Source organism: Sciurus carolinensis, chromosome 4 (genome assembly GCF_902686445.1).
Source record: "Sciurus carolinensis chromosome 4, mSciCar1.2, whole genome shotgun sequence".
Lineage (NCBI taxonomy): Eukaryota > Metazoa > Chordata > Mammalia > Rodentia > Sciuridae > Sciurus > Sciurus carolinensis.
Window position 1 is genome coordinate 50024968 of NC_062216.1, and position 16059 is coordinate 50041026.

Genomic DNA, 16059 nt, shown 5'->3' on the forward strand with positions numbered 1-16059 from the left:
CAGGAACTCTCAAACTTCATTATACTTTGAACTGCCAGGCCTTCCTTTGAAGTCTTGTTGGAAGTCTTCATGACCCCCTAACTCCAGCATCCTGTATTTCTGCAGAACCAGCACCATGTGGTTGAAGTCAAAGTCTGCCACCATCTCAAGCAGTTGTCAAGCCTCTGGGGACCATCGTCGCTACAGCCTTTGAGTGGTTGATTGACTGAGCATGGCAAACCAATTCATAATCGTTTCTCTTCTCAAAGAAATATTCACTTTTATATCCTATGAAAATGAGTTGTGTATGATCTTGCCAATTCCTGAAATGCCCTTAAGCCCTCTCTCCCACTGTGTCTGTGTAATTTCTTTAGCATCTCTTTAGTGACTGCAGTGAGATAACAACCACAACTTCCTGAGGCCCAGTTTTACTCCAACTTTTCTGACCAAATGCAAGTTTACACTTTTCCTTCTGCTCCACATTATCACAATAAACCTGAATAACAGCTACTAGCAATATTCATACCACTGCCTGAAAGCTGTGCTGTCTTAAAATTTCCTTCACCAGATTAATTAGTACATCACCTCCAAATTCAGCACACAAACAGTGACAGGACATGTGCATAATGTAGACAATATCTTTGTCAGAATGTAGCATGAATGTCATTTCCAAGAGTCCTCCTTCTCTGCAACTTCGTGAGCACAGTCTTTCCTACTGACAGTTCTATCAGCTTCCATCAGAATTACACAATAAGCTTCTCTTACAATGTTCAAAACGTGTCCAGCTTACATTTCTAAACTAGTCAAAATTCCTATCCCAAATATCAAGTCTCCAGAAGTTCCTCAACCAAATGATCAGATTAGTCACTTAAGGAACTTAACCTCTTGTTACCAATTTCTGTTTTAGACAGTAATTTTGTCACTATGTCCTAAAGAGAAGACCAGAACAATTAGAGGAGGAAAAGTTTATTTGGCTCACAGTTTCAGGGCAGTCCATAGTCAGCAGAGTACATAACCCTGGGCCCCAAATGAGGTAAAACATCATGACAGAAGAGTGTGGTGGAGGAAAGCAGCTCAGAACATGGCCACCAGGAAGCAGAAGAGAGCAAGCTCATCAGGTGCAAAATATAAGCCCCCCAGACATGCTCACATTGACCTATTTCATCTAGCCAACCCCTTGCCTGCCTATATTTATCATCCAGTTAATCCCTACCAGTGCATTAAAGAACTGATCAGGTTAAGGATCTTATAACCCAATCATTTTACCTCAAAACTTTCTTACATTGCCTCACATGTAGGTTCTGGATGTTACCTTATATTGAAACTGTAACACCTGACGTTGATCCTGTTCAAATATTTGTTCTGAGAAGACTCCATGAAACTCAGCCTGAGAACAAAGAGAATCACCTCTGGAGTGGAACTACTGGAGGTCAGGATAATAGAAAATGTTTTGGGTAAACTCTTGCATTTTGCAACTTTTTTTTTTTTTTTGGTTTCCCTTTTTGCTGGAATCCCTGGTCACTCTGTATCCAAACACAAAGAAAGTCCAGCCTCCGTGTGTTTGGTAACTAAGAAAAATTGGAAACGACACAATTCTTACCTTGACACTCATGTTAGCTGCTTCCATTGTGGAATAGTAAAAGGACATGCTCTCTTAAGGGTCACACAGTGCATGGTGGTCCGGCGTCTCTGCTGCCTATTCCATCACTGCCGTCACCACCCAGCTATGACCTCTGCTGGACTCTGCACTGCAGTGACCCAAATGCTGCCACACCAGGAGCATGAAAGGGAAAAGGCAGGTTAAGAACAAGAGTTGAGGACATAGCACCTGCTATACACAGAATAAGCACAGTCCCTCTGGAAAGATGTGGAAGAAAGGGATGGGTGTCTGTGTTGATCACTGCCACAACATGCTCCCAACTGTTTAACTGTCACCTACAGTGGTCCACATGCTGGATTGACAGTCACCAGCTACCCTGTCGCACAGCTAGGTAGCCAAGCCAGCTGTTGTCAACCCATGGAGCCCTGGCATGGCTGGGTTGTGGCTGCTGCTGCCACTCCTGCATCCCTGCAGGACACTTGCCCACAACGTTGAGACTGTTGGATCTAAGATATCTATGAAAACCATGTCCCACCACACTGCCAACTGCTGCTTCTACTAGGCCATGATTCAGTGCCTGCTGGTGTCTTGGTTGCCCAGAAGACTCTGCTTGACCACTGCAATGGTCATGGGCACTGAGGAGGTCAGGTCACAAGTACTTTACCTGTCCCCATCCAGAGTGGAAGTACTCTTGATGTGCCCACTCCTTTCACTGAAGAACACCTGTCCCATTCAGGACAGCCAGGACAGGTGAGCCCAACAAGCCTGTACAGGGGACCAGCAGGCAGGTGACTGACTATGTTCATGGACCCACCCTTCTGTCTCTTCAATTCTTCTCAAGACCACAATTCTTCTCAGACTAAGAAGAGGGAAAATGTGAGTTTAGTGGGATGGATGCAGAGTAAGACAAATAAGTACCCATGTTGTTCAGTGCCTGGCTCACTTTTCTGTGACACAGGAAGAAACCAGAAACACTGAGGTGAGCTTTGCAGAGATTGCTGTTGTGTGATCACGCAAGTGGAGACAAGAGGATGGTACCAATCCATGCACTTCAGTGAAGGAGGCCCCAAGAACACATCCCAGGGAAGAGATCACATTCCACAGCTGCTCCTCCTGCTGCCAGGCTGAGCCCCCTTCAGCAGCTTTATCCAGAAGCAGAGGCTACAGGTGCTGCTGGCACCAGTGTGTGTGACTCAGAGGGGGTTGTTCACTGTGTCCTTGGTGGAGATGCCACCAGAAAGGTTCAACTTCTTAATCTGCAGGGATAAGGACCCACTCTGCCTGTCCACCCCCAATTATTCAGGGTCGTGGTCAGTGAATCACTAGGTGTGGAGGGATGGGGAAAAAACGGGATGAAGAGTGTCCCAGGCTCCTCATGCAGGCAAGACCACCCACTCCTCATGCAGCCCAGCCCTGTGGGCAAGCAGTCCTGGCCTCAGGCAGGGATGCTGTATCTTCAATGACCAACTGAAACACATCCAAGTCCTGTAGACCCTCAGCTGCTGCAAAGCCTTCTAGGACCTGGGTCACCTCCTGGCACCATTTCTTGTTTTGAGGATTGAAGGATTTTGTGTGTGAAGATATACAAAATATCTTTTTGCATATATGTCACATTCAACCAAAACAAACAGCTAAATTCAGTTCAATGTAGTGCTCACATGGAATGGAAAGGAAAAAAAAAACAGCATTGTTAAGTTATTTATGTTCCTTTTTATTGTTCCTTTGTGATATAGAATCAAATAATATCAACATAACTGGTTTTAATGCATATTCAAAGCATTGTCTTGTGGATCTCAGAGGTGCATTTCTATAATCCCTCTGACTTGGAAGCTGAGGCATGAGAATCACAAGTTTGAGGCCAGCCTAGGCAACTATCAAGACACTCAGCAAATAAAGGAGACCCTGTTTCAAAATAAAATGGACTAGGAATGTAACTCATTGCTAAATTGCCCAAGGGTTCCTTAGTTTGAACAACACACAAACAAAAAACAGTGTTTTCTATAGCCCTTCCAAAGCTGGAATATACTACCATGATAAAATTTATGTTATTCCACAGCATTTTTTTTAATTGAAAAGCACACAGATAGCCATGTGTGATGGCCCTTGTCTATAATCCCAGTGGCTCAGGAGGCTGAAGAAGGACCAAGTGAATATATATTCCTCCTTTTTCTTTCCCCACCCCTCCACTAGTCCCTCCACCAGCCATTAGCATCGGTCAGTCCATAACTCTGGTAAGGGTATCTCACACCACTAGAACCAATGCATCTGCAAACCTCACCAGGAAACCAACTGTCCAGCTGACATCACTGTCATGGATACTACTCCCTCTTTTAGGGATTTTTCAATCTCCAGTGGGAATCCAACAACAGACCCTGCTCATTCTCCCAGGCCAGAACTCTGGGCAGCACCAGCAGACTGAAAAAGGACCAGTCTACACTGTGCCCCCCTATACCTCAGGTCTCATGCCACTACTCCAATATGAACCATCTTTTATCCCACAAACCACTCCTCAGCCCACATCTAGGAGCAAAACGGGCATCAAGGGGGAGCCTCTCTCTGCAATGCCTCCCGGTTATTTTTCACCCAGTCACAGAGGATGTACTCGCATCCCTCCCAGAGGGAAGAGCCTCTGCACCGTCATCTTCCAAGCCAGCCACTGATGATGCTATCAGTGTCATCCCATTTTACAAGGTTATCGTCTTCCATCTCCTCCTGCCTCCCAGAACAACTCTGGCCCAGGCTATGGAGTGCTTCATGGGTCTGGGAGCTCCCCATGCAGTGGCACCACTGACTTCTCCCCCTTAACTTGCATGTGAAAGGCACAGCAGGTACAGGGACCAAGAGTGACTCTAGCATCCCAGCAGCAGAGCAGCCACCCTCCAGCCCATAACTAGCCTGGCAAGTATAAATTTCCATTGATATGATATTTTTCTCATTTAGTAAGTAAAGTGTGTTTTGGAAATATTTTGCCTTGACAAATTTGACCTCAACAAGGTTCTTCTGCAAAACCAGATTATCTGAGAAGAATCACCTATTACTAACTGAACCTTACCTGGCCTTGAAAGGACAGGCAGGAGAACATTACAATCAAAAAGAGCATTGTGTCCATATTTTCCTGTTTGACAAGAACATTCCACAATTGATTTATCAGGGATGCTCTGATCTAAGTATGCCTATAATGTCCTGAAGTCCCAACATTCATCGAATAGTCAATCAATTTTACTCTTTAGTAAAAATAATAATAGTAGTGGTAGTGATAGTAATAATGGAAACAACACAACTGTAATGTATTATTTTCAAAAAAAATAGGACATGCAATCCTATTTTGCACAGTCCTTTAGGAAATGTTGGTCCTAAATTTCTACCAGCTTATGTCCATTCAAAGAAACAAACAAAACCTAGTTCCTTATTGAAATTTCTTTAAATGATATCAAGGAATTATGGTTAAGGTCATAAATGTAGATCATTTTTTTCCTGGAGAGGTTACAGAGAGATTACAATGAGTCTCCTCTTTTCTAACAGTGTTTGATTCTGAACAAAATCTCTTGCATCCTCCCAATCTCAAAGTTCATGGGGGACAGAAGTCCAAACTTGCTCTGGCATAGTAACCAAGGGATCTTATAAGCAGAGAGTACAAACAATTTTGCAATTGATAGAATATGCAGTGTTATTGTTAAAAGAGCTTTAAAACTAAAACTAAAATATTAGAAATATTTTTACTGATCTCTATGATTCCTGGTTCTGAAAGTTCTGCATGCCATGTTCCAATATAAGTCTGATACAAGTCACCAACACAAGAAAGAAAAATACTGTGATGACAGAAGCCAGAGAAACAAGATCAGTCTCCAACAAGTCAATTGTTTTTCCAAATCTTTCTCAAGTTGAAGCTCCCAGCTCCTAGGACAATAATGTGTTCACCTTGTCCTTAGACCAAAGAGAATGTTTCCCCTCTTGGATACTGAAAATGACATTAAGGAGGCAATAACTCAGGGGGGAAGAGTGGGCCCAGCAGGCATGCTCAAAAAGACCACATTTTGTGGCTCTCACTTGAATCTAATACATTGCTCCCCTATCAACTTGAGAATCAACCATATGTTTGCTTCCTAGACTTATTCCAGAAAGACCACACAAACTGGCTTCTTTTCTATATGCAATAAAACACTGCTGAATATCCTTCAGCATGAACCCAAATGGATGTTGAATACAACCTTTACATATTTAGATCCTTCTAACTCAACCAAGAAGAAACATGGCTGCAGGGCTCAATTGAAAGAGAGATGGAGGGATGATGCTCTGTTTACAACTGGCATCCTACATATTCTGAGGAGACTGGAGCCCAGAATAGGTCTTGGCCACCTCATAAGCTGACCTTGTGGGTAGTGCGTGTGCTCCTTATTGATTGCACGGGGTGCTCAAGACCCAAAGACAACAACAAAAAAAAAAACAATACTACATGATGCATATATATTCTACAGAGGTGCCAAGGAACAGAGCATGAGCTCTGCAGTGACACAGTAGGCTTTGAGGTCTGGCTGGGCCACTACCAGGTGACTGACTTCAGAAAGGGTGTGGGGCTTCAGAATGCTCTTTCCAAATGTCTTCAAGGAAGTGAATGGAATCTGCTTATGGAGAAGGGATGAGGAGGGTGGTAGCATGCCCTTAACTCAGGGTATTGCTCCTCCTCAGAAGCCCAGGCACTGAGCTTCAGAAAAGATGCAACTAAAGGCAAGGCGGAAACCGTGCACTGGGGATGTGGGTGCAGGGATCTGGAAGGATCTGAGTTGCCCTGAGGCTGTGCTTTCAGCACAACAAGCATTGCCCTTTCGTGTCCCAGCATCCCCCGCACCCCACACTCCGCCCTCTTGATCGTCCAGAGGAGGGTGACACACAGACAGTGGGTGCCCAAGCCAGCGCCCTGGGCCGGGCACCGCCGAGCCTTGGGAACCATTACCCAGGAGCACTGTGGAATCTGGCCGCAGTCCCAGCTCCACCACAGTGGCCCCATGGCGCCACACACCTGCAAGGAAAGCAGGGAGTCCCCAGAAGCTAAAAAGCGCAGTCCAGCAGTGGACAGCGGGCCTCGCCCTTTGCCCTGGGGACTTTCTCTTCACCAACCCTTCTTCCCCGCGAGCTCCCTGCGCGCCCTTGCCGGTCACCTGTTCCAGTCAGACGTCACAAGAACTGGACTCAACAGTGCGCGGTTGAGCAACGGAAGTTGGCGGTGTCCAAGCTCAGCTCCCCTGGTCTCTTCTCTCCTCTCGGGATTGGACTTGCATCATGTGCTCTGAATGGGCAGCCTCCTCAGCAAGCGCGGTCGCGGACCATCTGGCCCTGTCTGCCTATCGCCCGCCCATTGGCCTGACTGCCGGGGTCCAGCTTCTGGGCGGGATCACCCCGCTGCCCCAGCATCTGCCATCAGTCCTGCCGGCAGACACATTCACCACGTTCCCCTTCTTCACGTTACCTTGCTCAGCTGACTGCTACATAGGTCCTCTCTTGAAGGCTTTGCCCTCCTCTCTGGGGATCCTACCTCTGGTCTCCTGGGGCGGGGGAGGGGAGAATGTTGGTTCTGGAGAAAGGAAGCAAGCGCTGGCAACTCGGGAGATTCCAACCCTCCAGAACCTCAAGATCCATCCTCCCCAGCCCAGACTGATATTCCAGCCTTCACCACCTAAGCAAGTCCACCAGGCTGAGGAGCCCAAGACACCTGTTCACATACCTCCCTTTTCCTTGGAAAAGGAAACAGATGTGAGGACCTAGGAGCAACCAACATGAACTGATGGCAGCAGTAGTGGCCCCAGCTATGGTGGCACAGGAGAAGGAGGGGAAGGTGAAGGAGGAAGAGGAGTGCACCAAAGAGACAGATATGCAGAACAATAGGGAAATGGGTGCCCCAGCAATGGGGAAGTAGCACCCTCCAATCCCCTGGAGACACAGGAAGACCTCACTGTTGTGGAGCCCTCTCCGGAACTTCAAGAGGGAAACATCATGCAAGAGAGGGACCAGGTGTCTCCAGTGAATTTCTCCTCTGTCCCTAGGTGGCAGAGCCCTGCTCTAGATGTGCTGATTTTAGTGCAGCCTGATGCAGGGGCAGCAGAGCTCCGTGAGCTGCTCCATGCTGCCAGGCAAGTGGGTAAAGCAAGGGTTGGACGAAGACCTTCTGCCCAGTTCTCCAGGGTTCCAGAAGTCAGGAGAGTGGATGTAGGAGGGAAAGTCTTCAACCAACCCATCAGGGAGCTCTCTTCCACTCACAGCTGCTCGCCAGAGGCCCCACAACAAAAAGAGACACACACTAATGGCCCTGTAGCTACCATTGCCACTACCAGTGACACTGAGGTGAGCTGTCACACCTCCTAAGCATCCTCTTGTTTCTGTGGACGAAGACTTAGGCACCTTGCAGAAGAAGGTGCTGACTCCAAACAAGAGGAGTATCATGGAGGATGACATGGAGCCTTGGAGGGTAAAACAGAATGCAGCAGCCTACACCTCCACTCTGCCTGCCCCTTGTTTCTCCCAACCTGTGGCCCCTGCAGGGGACTGTACACCCAGGACTCCACCCACTGATACCTCCCAGATCCCAGCTCTTCTTGCTACCACCCCATTGAAAGCCAGGCTGCTTGACCCTAAACTTGTCTGTCCCTCTACCTTCTCCCATACCAATTAGTGATGAGAAGGGAATCCCTAGTTGTCTTCCTCTGCCTCCTCTTGCTAACCCTCTTCCTCCCTTGAGGCCCAGTCCCAAAGCGGGTATCATTGCTAGTAAGTATCAACACTCTACTCGCTTGGCAAGAGCTGCTGCACCTCCCATTTCCCACCTCCTCACCCCTCATATCCTGGAACCTTTCCCCTTCAAGTCTGCCCACAGCAGAATGGAATCCCCAAACCTTAAGTGGATTTTCCTCCTCCTCATCTTCTTTCTTGCCCCAGCTTTTCTTTATTCCCACCAGCAACCGGCTTAGCATTGGTCAGCCCATAACTCTGGAAAAGGTCTCTCCCATCACCAGAGACAATGCATCTATGCATCTGGCCAGCAGCCAGCTGTCAAGTTAAGGTCATTGCCATGGACACTTCTCCCACTTCTATGGTGGTGATTTTCAGATCTGCCCCAGGCATCAATAGCAGCTCCTGCCCATTCCCCCAGGTACCCAACCCTAGGCATCACAGGCAGGTGGGAGTCTTCACCAGTCCACCTACTTTTAGGGTCTCCTGCCCCAACTCCTATGGAACCATCCCTTTGTTCCACAAACCACTCCTCAACCCTTATCTGGAGTGTTCACGGGCAAAAAGAGAGAGCCTCTGTCCACAATACCCTTCCGCTTGTGATATTCCTAATTATGGATCATGTGTTGGCCTCTTTCCTAGATGGCAGAGACTCTATACCATCACCTTCGGCCTACAATGGATACCAACCCTCCATCTAAGGTTGTCATCTTCCAGTCCTCTCCTGTTTCCCAGAATAAGTCCATCGGATACTATAGGTTGCTCCCTTGTTATGGGAAACTCCCACTCAGTGGCAGCATTGCCTCCCTCCCTTTATCCACAAGTTGGTGTGTTACAGCTGGTGCAAGGACCAAGCTCTACTCTCCGGCATCCTACTAGTGCTGGAAGCACCCATCATCCCACATCTAGGGCTGCTGGTGAGCAGTAACTGACTGCACAACTCTTTCTTTTGGGGCAACCCGGGAAGTCCAGCCCCTGCTATAGGTTTAAGCTTTTCCAAAGCTGAACCACTGAGTGGCAAAACAAAGCAGCAAGAACTGCTTTGATCACATGAACACGGATCCTATTTTGCACACCACAACCTACCAGCCTTTCCCAAGATCCCAGGTGCTATGCACACAGGTGTAACCGCAAGTCTGACTTGGGACTTACCAGCAGGATGACAAGCTCCAGGGACAACACTTCACTCTTTGCTAGCACCACTCCTGGCCCAGTGGCATTCTTGGTACTTGGGGCTTCTAGGAGTGGAGGAAACTTTGGTTTGGCATACCCACCCCAGGCTCCAGGTCCAAGTCTAGAGCCCACTTTCAACCAAGATGAATCCAAGGAAAACCAGTATGGGGCACAGAGAACTTTGTGAACACTCAGCTGTAACCTGGCTTGTCTGCTACACTGGCTGATGGAAGCTCTGGGACATTTTTCTTGGTCTTGGACCTGGCTAGGGTATACTCTGCTAATTACAGGGGTTCCCTTTCCCTCACCTATTTGCCTCCATAACCTTCCTCCTTTCCTGAAAATATGGCTATTACCTTTCCCCAGATAAATACCATTTTAGTTGTTCTCCTTTTATTCCTAAAGACAACCTTCCCATTTCAAAACAGTATGATAATTTCCATTCACCTCTTTCTGTGGCGTCTCTTTGTGGGGTCTGGAGTTGACTTCTCCTACTGTCCTTCCCTCTTGGACAGCCTGTGCATTGGTTTTGTTTTCCTCCATTCCTTCAGGATGTCTGTGCTGTAGCTGGCATCCTGGGTCCATCGTTCTTTTCTTTCAATACTTTAACTGTTTTTCCAACCTCCTTTGTCCTCCTAGTACAAATACACACGTGGTAATATATTTTTAATTGGAATCTAATTGACATGCACTTCATTCACCTGCTGCTTTTTTTAATTTATTGTAGACATACGACCACCACAAAAAATATACCCTGGATCATATTTAAGACCTAAGTGTGCACAGTGTAATTCATCCTGAAAATGATCACATATTTGTCCTGTTTCTTTCACCTCTACATGGTTGACTTGTCCTAGAGTTCTAGCTCTGTCTACTTCTGGAGTTTCATCTCCAAATTATCCCTCTTCTGTTGGGTATATCCAGGCTGTACTCTGCCTCCAACTCCATGGTCAATGCCTTTCCCACTCCTTGTTGCTGTTCCCTCTGTAGGAATCCTCTTTGGTTTCTAGACAGCAGCACATACCTCCATAATTTTGTTAATCCTACTGTCCCTACTTCTTCTCTAGGCAGAGACATACATGGACACATTTGCCTTAGTGCACCACAGTCTCCTTAGTGTGCTCTGCAGGGCCTGGTTCCCAGAGGTGCTGATTAATGGTTGATGGTTGAATATGTGTGAATGAAGAGGTCTGAGAAAGAGAAGCCATGGCTATCATTCAGAAATGGGCCTGATGATCAAATATTGGACAGGGCTGGGGAATTGTTTGGTGTTAGAAGGCATATCTAACATGAACAAGACCTGTTCTATCAAAAGTACCACCATGAGAAAGAAAATTTCAAAGCTTAGTCATGTGGCTGTCCTAATGGGCATGAACCACATCAGAGAGCGTCAGCATTGGATGAGCTCAGTGTCATAGATTGAATGATAGTGTGTCCTCCAAAATTACCACCATAAAGCCCTAATTACCAACAAGGTGGCATTTGGAGGGGAATCTTTGAGAGGTGATTGGATGTGGATGAGGTCATGAGGTGTGTAACATTCATGATGGCATTAGTGCCTTTAGAAGAAGAGACACCAAAGTTTTCCTCCTCCATGTGAGGACAGAGAAGATGGCTGTTTGCCTGTTAAGAGGAGGCTTTCACTGGATAATGAAAATCTGGGAGATTTTGTCTTTGCAGTATCAGGAAACCCAAAACAAATTCCTGTTTATGAGGCACCAAGTCCATAGTGCTTTGTGACATCCTGAAGTAATGAAGACTCACTCTTAGACCATGATAATCAAAGAGTAATTAAGGTTCTCTACATTCCACTAAGTGCAAACATCCATGTTGACATGGGTGACCAACTGTTGTCCTATATTGCTCTTCCCCACATCCCCCAAAACTCAGGGTATTGAGGTGAATATTCAGAGAAATTTCCTGACTTCAGACAGCATTCAACCTGGATTTTCCTCAGACTAACGCCCAAATCACAAGACTATGGGCCAAGTGCATAGCAGCTTCTTTCTTACCCCCTCCCATAGAGACTCCCCATGATCCCCAAGATGCTCATTCTTCTTGGGTAGAATGAGCAATGAGCACAGCTTGTACAACCACAGATGGACCCCTGACTCTCAGGCTGAAGGAAAGGGACTGGGCTCTTTGGGGACCTCCTGGGTCCTGGCTTTTCTTTCATATAATGATAATGATTAGTAGCATGTTTTCAGGGATGGCTGTGCTGGGTACTATCCTGAGACTTGATAGTTTACCAAACTAGATTTTATCCTTACATTAACTGTGGGAAGCAGGTCATGTTCTGACTCCTGTTTGGCAGAGGGGAGAACTGAGGCACACATTGAATAAAGTCTTTGGCCCAAGTTAGCAGCTGTGGGTCACTGAAGAAGAATGTAACCCAGGTGTGCTCTGGATCAAGACTTCAAGCTCTGAGTTGGACCCTGTTAGGGTTTGGATGTGAGGTGTCCCCCAGAAGTTCACGTGTGAGACAATGCAAGAAAGTTCACAGAAGAAATGATTGGGTTGTGAAAGCCCTAACCCCATCAGTGAATTAATCCCATGAGGGGATTAACTGAGTGGTAACTAGAGGAGGTGGGGCCTTGGGAGCATGGCAGCAAAAAAGTTTACCAGAACAGAGCCAAACCAGACTGAGTCTGGGAAGAACTTGGTCCAGACCTGCTTAATCTGTGTAGATTCATGGGGCTTCTTGGAGTGTCAGGGATGAGGAGAGGACTCTCAGCAGTACCACTTGAGGCAAGGGGGCAGTCATGCATGTGGTGTGGTCCAGAGGACTTGAGATGGACCCCTAACTCACCCTGACCCACTGTCTCCACACTCCCAAAAATGAGGACTTGGGATTTTATTAGTTTTGGGCCCAGACTGGCCTCCAACTCGTGATTTTCATACCTCAGCCTCCAAATCAGTGAAATTATAGGAATGCACCTGTGGGACCCACAAGACACTGCTTCTAATCTGCATTAAGACTGGCTATGTTGATATTTTTTGATCCTCTGTCTCAAAGGGGGAAAAAAGGAACATAAGTAACTTACAATCCTGTTCCTTTAGCCCTTCCACATGAGCACTGCATTGAACTGGATAGGTATTGGATTTGGTTGAATGTGGCATTTGTGCAAAAAGTGATGCAATGTATATCTATACACACCAAGTCCCTGAATCCTCAGAGTGAGAAATGGTGACAGGATGTGACCCAAGTCCTAAGGGACTTTGCAGCAGCTGAGGGATTCCAAGAATGGGATGTGTTCCAGCTGGTCTTTGAAACCATAGTGCCAGCATAGAGGCCAGGACTACTTGCCAGCAGGGCAGCAAATCTGGGTGGAGTGGGTGGTCCTGCCTGCACGAGGAGCCTGGGAGACTCTCTTCATTCCACGTTTTTTCCCAGTCCTTCCACACCTAGTGATTCACTGACCATGTCCCTGATAAGCTGGGGGATGGACAGGCAAAGTGGGTGCCTGTCCCTGCAGACTAAGAAATTGAACCTCTCTAGTGGTATGTCCACCAAGGACACAGTGGGTAGCCCCCTTTGAGTCACACACACTGTGCCAGCAGCACCTGCAGTCTCTGCTTCTGGATAAAGCAGCTGTGGAGTCTCAGCCTGGCAGCAGGAGGAGCAGCTATGGAATGGTGATCTATTCCCTGGGAGTGTGTTCTTGGGGCCACCTTCACTGAGGTACATGGATTTGTACCATCCTCTTATCTGCATTTGTGTGCTCACACAAAAGAAACCTCTGCAGAGCTCAGCTCAGTGTGTCTGGTTTCTTCCTATACGAGAAAAAAAAAGTGAGCCAGGCACTGGAGAACATGGGCACCTATTTGTCTTACTCTTCATCCACTCCACTAAACTCATATTTCCCCTCTTCCTCTTAGGACCCTTTCATCTCCATCTTGAGTGAACTGGATTGAGATGCAGATTATAATTCTCCCCTCACCTACCTACGATGGGGTGGCACACAGTGTCATCCCGGAGAAAATATTCCTGAACCCATCCAGCCCTGGAAGTGCCGTGTTATCCAGATGTTGATGGTGAAGATAGAAGAGAAGTTACTGCTGCTGCACATCCTTAACTGCCAGAGAGAGAGAGAGACCGCTTCTCTCCCTCCACCAGTAGATGACAGAAGAACTTTGTCTCCAGGTTCCAGGTTGTGCCTGTGAGAGTTCTATTCTCCCAGATGCCCTGCCCTCCTCAGGTGGAGGCTGTCCTCCCCTAGCATCACTTGCATTCAGTGGGTTCCTGGCAGGCACCTGAGTGCTGCCAGCTCTACCCCTCCATTGCTGCAAAGTTTCAGGCCCTTGCTCCTGATGTGTTTCACACACCAGGCCTGTCAGAGTGCTGGGCACTGCCACACTCTCTCTTGTCTTTTCTTCTCTAGACATTAAAGGAATGCACTTGTAAAACAACTTCTTTTCTCAAAATGGAGTTTTCCCATAAGAGCACAAAATAATACTTACAGAAAGACATAATCACCATAATTCAGTATGACAAAAATTCAGTAAAACTCCACAAAACTAGAAAACCAATGGCTGAGTAAAGCTGAGACATACTGGTATGAATGTGGAAGATATGAAAAGAAAGTGAGCAAGCAGATAAGCACAGGCTACAATGTTTGACCTGATTGAAGGAGTACTTCACACAAGATCTAGAGTGTTCTTAGTACCTGTCCTATTGCTTCACACTCAAAAATATAAGTACTGTGCTGGGTTGTTTGGCACGTTTTCTTTCTAAATTCCTTATGTATAGATAGGATTTTGGCATGAAAATAGATTTAAAAACATAAGTAAATACTGTATAATTGCATGCAAGGTCAATTTGCAGAAATGATAACCACTGTTCACGGAATGGCGCTCTCCCTTGGACGCCCTCAACCCCTCTCAGGAACACCCTGGTCTGCTACCATTCTTCTTGCTCAGGGCTCACCATAGGAGCTAGAAATTATCTTACAGCCCAACCTGACTTTGGATGGCCTTGGCTGATGACTGTTGGTGTCTGCGAAGCTCTTTGGGCTGGCGGCTGCAGAAGGGGGCGACTCAGGGGCTTTTGCATAGTGGGAGCTCTCCATGCCTCCATCTTCCTCTCTTCCTCCTTCTGGTCCTTCTGCTCCAAAAGTGGGAAACGTGACCCTGGCTGCGCCAGCAACTGTAGGACGCCATAGCTCGACACGCAGGCAGTGTCGACCCGTGGCCCGCTCCTTGATGCTCAGCCCCTGTGCCTCCCATCTCTTCACAGCTCCTCATGGACCTTCGGCACCTGGAATCGCTGTCCCTGGGAGTGCCTCGTCAGACTGGGAAGACCTATTGCACTTCACTGACTAGATAATGCGGTGACCGCCAGCAAGCTGTGGTGCAGCCGGGACTCCAAGCTGAGCCCCTTTGCACCTGAACAGCCGGAGGAGAGGTACCAGACCCACACCGCCCTCTCCAGCTAGGGTCGGGCCACTTACAATGATGTGCCCAGCGGTTTTGTACTTTCTGCAGCCACTGCAGCTGCAGCCGGGGCGGTAGATAGTTCCCCTTCAAGGTGTCCAATACCCGCATGGGTTCCATGTTGCCTGGCCTGAAGTACCTACATGGAGCGGGCAGCAGGCCCTCCAACCACGCCACAGATCTCAGCCTACAGACCCCCATACAGCAGGGGACACTGCGTTGCCCGCGATTGTGCCGCAAAGCCTGGCTTCCCAGCTGCGCCACTGTACATGCACGCCTTGGTGCTTTCCCTACTCGCCCAGCCCTCTCATGGCCAAAGACGCAGTGCGGGAGCCTGGAGGTTGTTCGCGCGGACAGCCTGGCGCCGGTGGGTGGCCAGGAGCACCAGTACAGCTCGCTGTGCGCAGCGCTGCCGCTGAACAGGGCATACTACCATCATCACCACTACCAGCACCCAAGTCCTTCCTCACCTTACATGGGTGTGCCACTGACGCCTGCCTGACCCGCTGGACTCTTGAAGACTCTGGTGCTGCACAGCCTGCACAGCCAAGCCTGAGCCCTGCTCATGGTACCTCCCGGCCCCAGTAGACCTCTTGAGGACCTGTCAGAGGGCATGAGGACCAAGTGCATGAACTGTAGCTCCACCCAGATGCCACTATGGTGGCGATGGGAGGGCACCAGCCACCACCTGTGCAACACTTGAGGCCTCTACAGCAAATGAACGGCCTCAGCCCAGCTGTCATCAAGAGGCAGAAGCATGTGCCTTCCTCACAGCAGCTAGGACTATCTTGTGCCACTGGCACACCATGACCACCCCCATATGACACAGAAAGACTGAGAGGGAAGATGTGTGCAATGTTTGTGGACTCTAGCAAGTGGGTGCCTCGACCACTTGCTAGAAAAAAGAGGGAATTCAAACCAGGAAATGAAAACCTAAAAACAAAAAAATAAGGCAAAGACTTGCTCCTATAATAGCAACAATTATGTTCCTGTCACACCAACTTCCACTTCTTCTAACTCAGAGGATTGCAGCAAAAAATACTTCCCCTCCAACACACCCAACAGCCTCAGGTGCATGTGCCCCAGTGATGTTTAGTGCATCACTGAAGACAGTAAAGTCAAGACAAACTCTACACAGGTGTCAGTTTGGCCTC

General features: G+C 47.8%; 1 pseudogene; it reads left to right on the plus strand.

Moving 5' to 3' along the window:
- The first annotated feature begins 14441 nt into the window (after positions 1–14441).
- Positions 14442–15777, plus strand: LOC124982698 (transcription factor GATA-6-like; annotated as a pseudogene).
- The last annotated feature ends 282 nt before the right edge of the window (positions 15778–16059 follow it).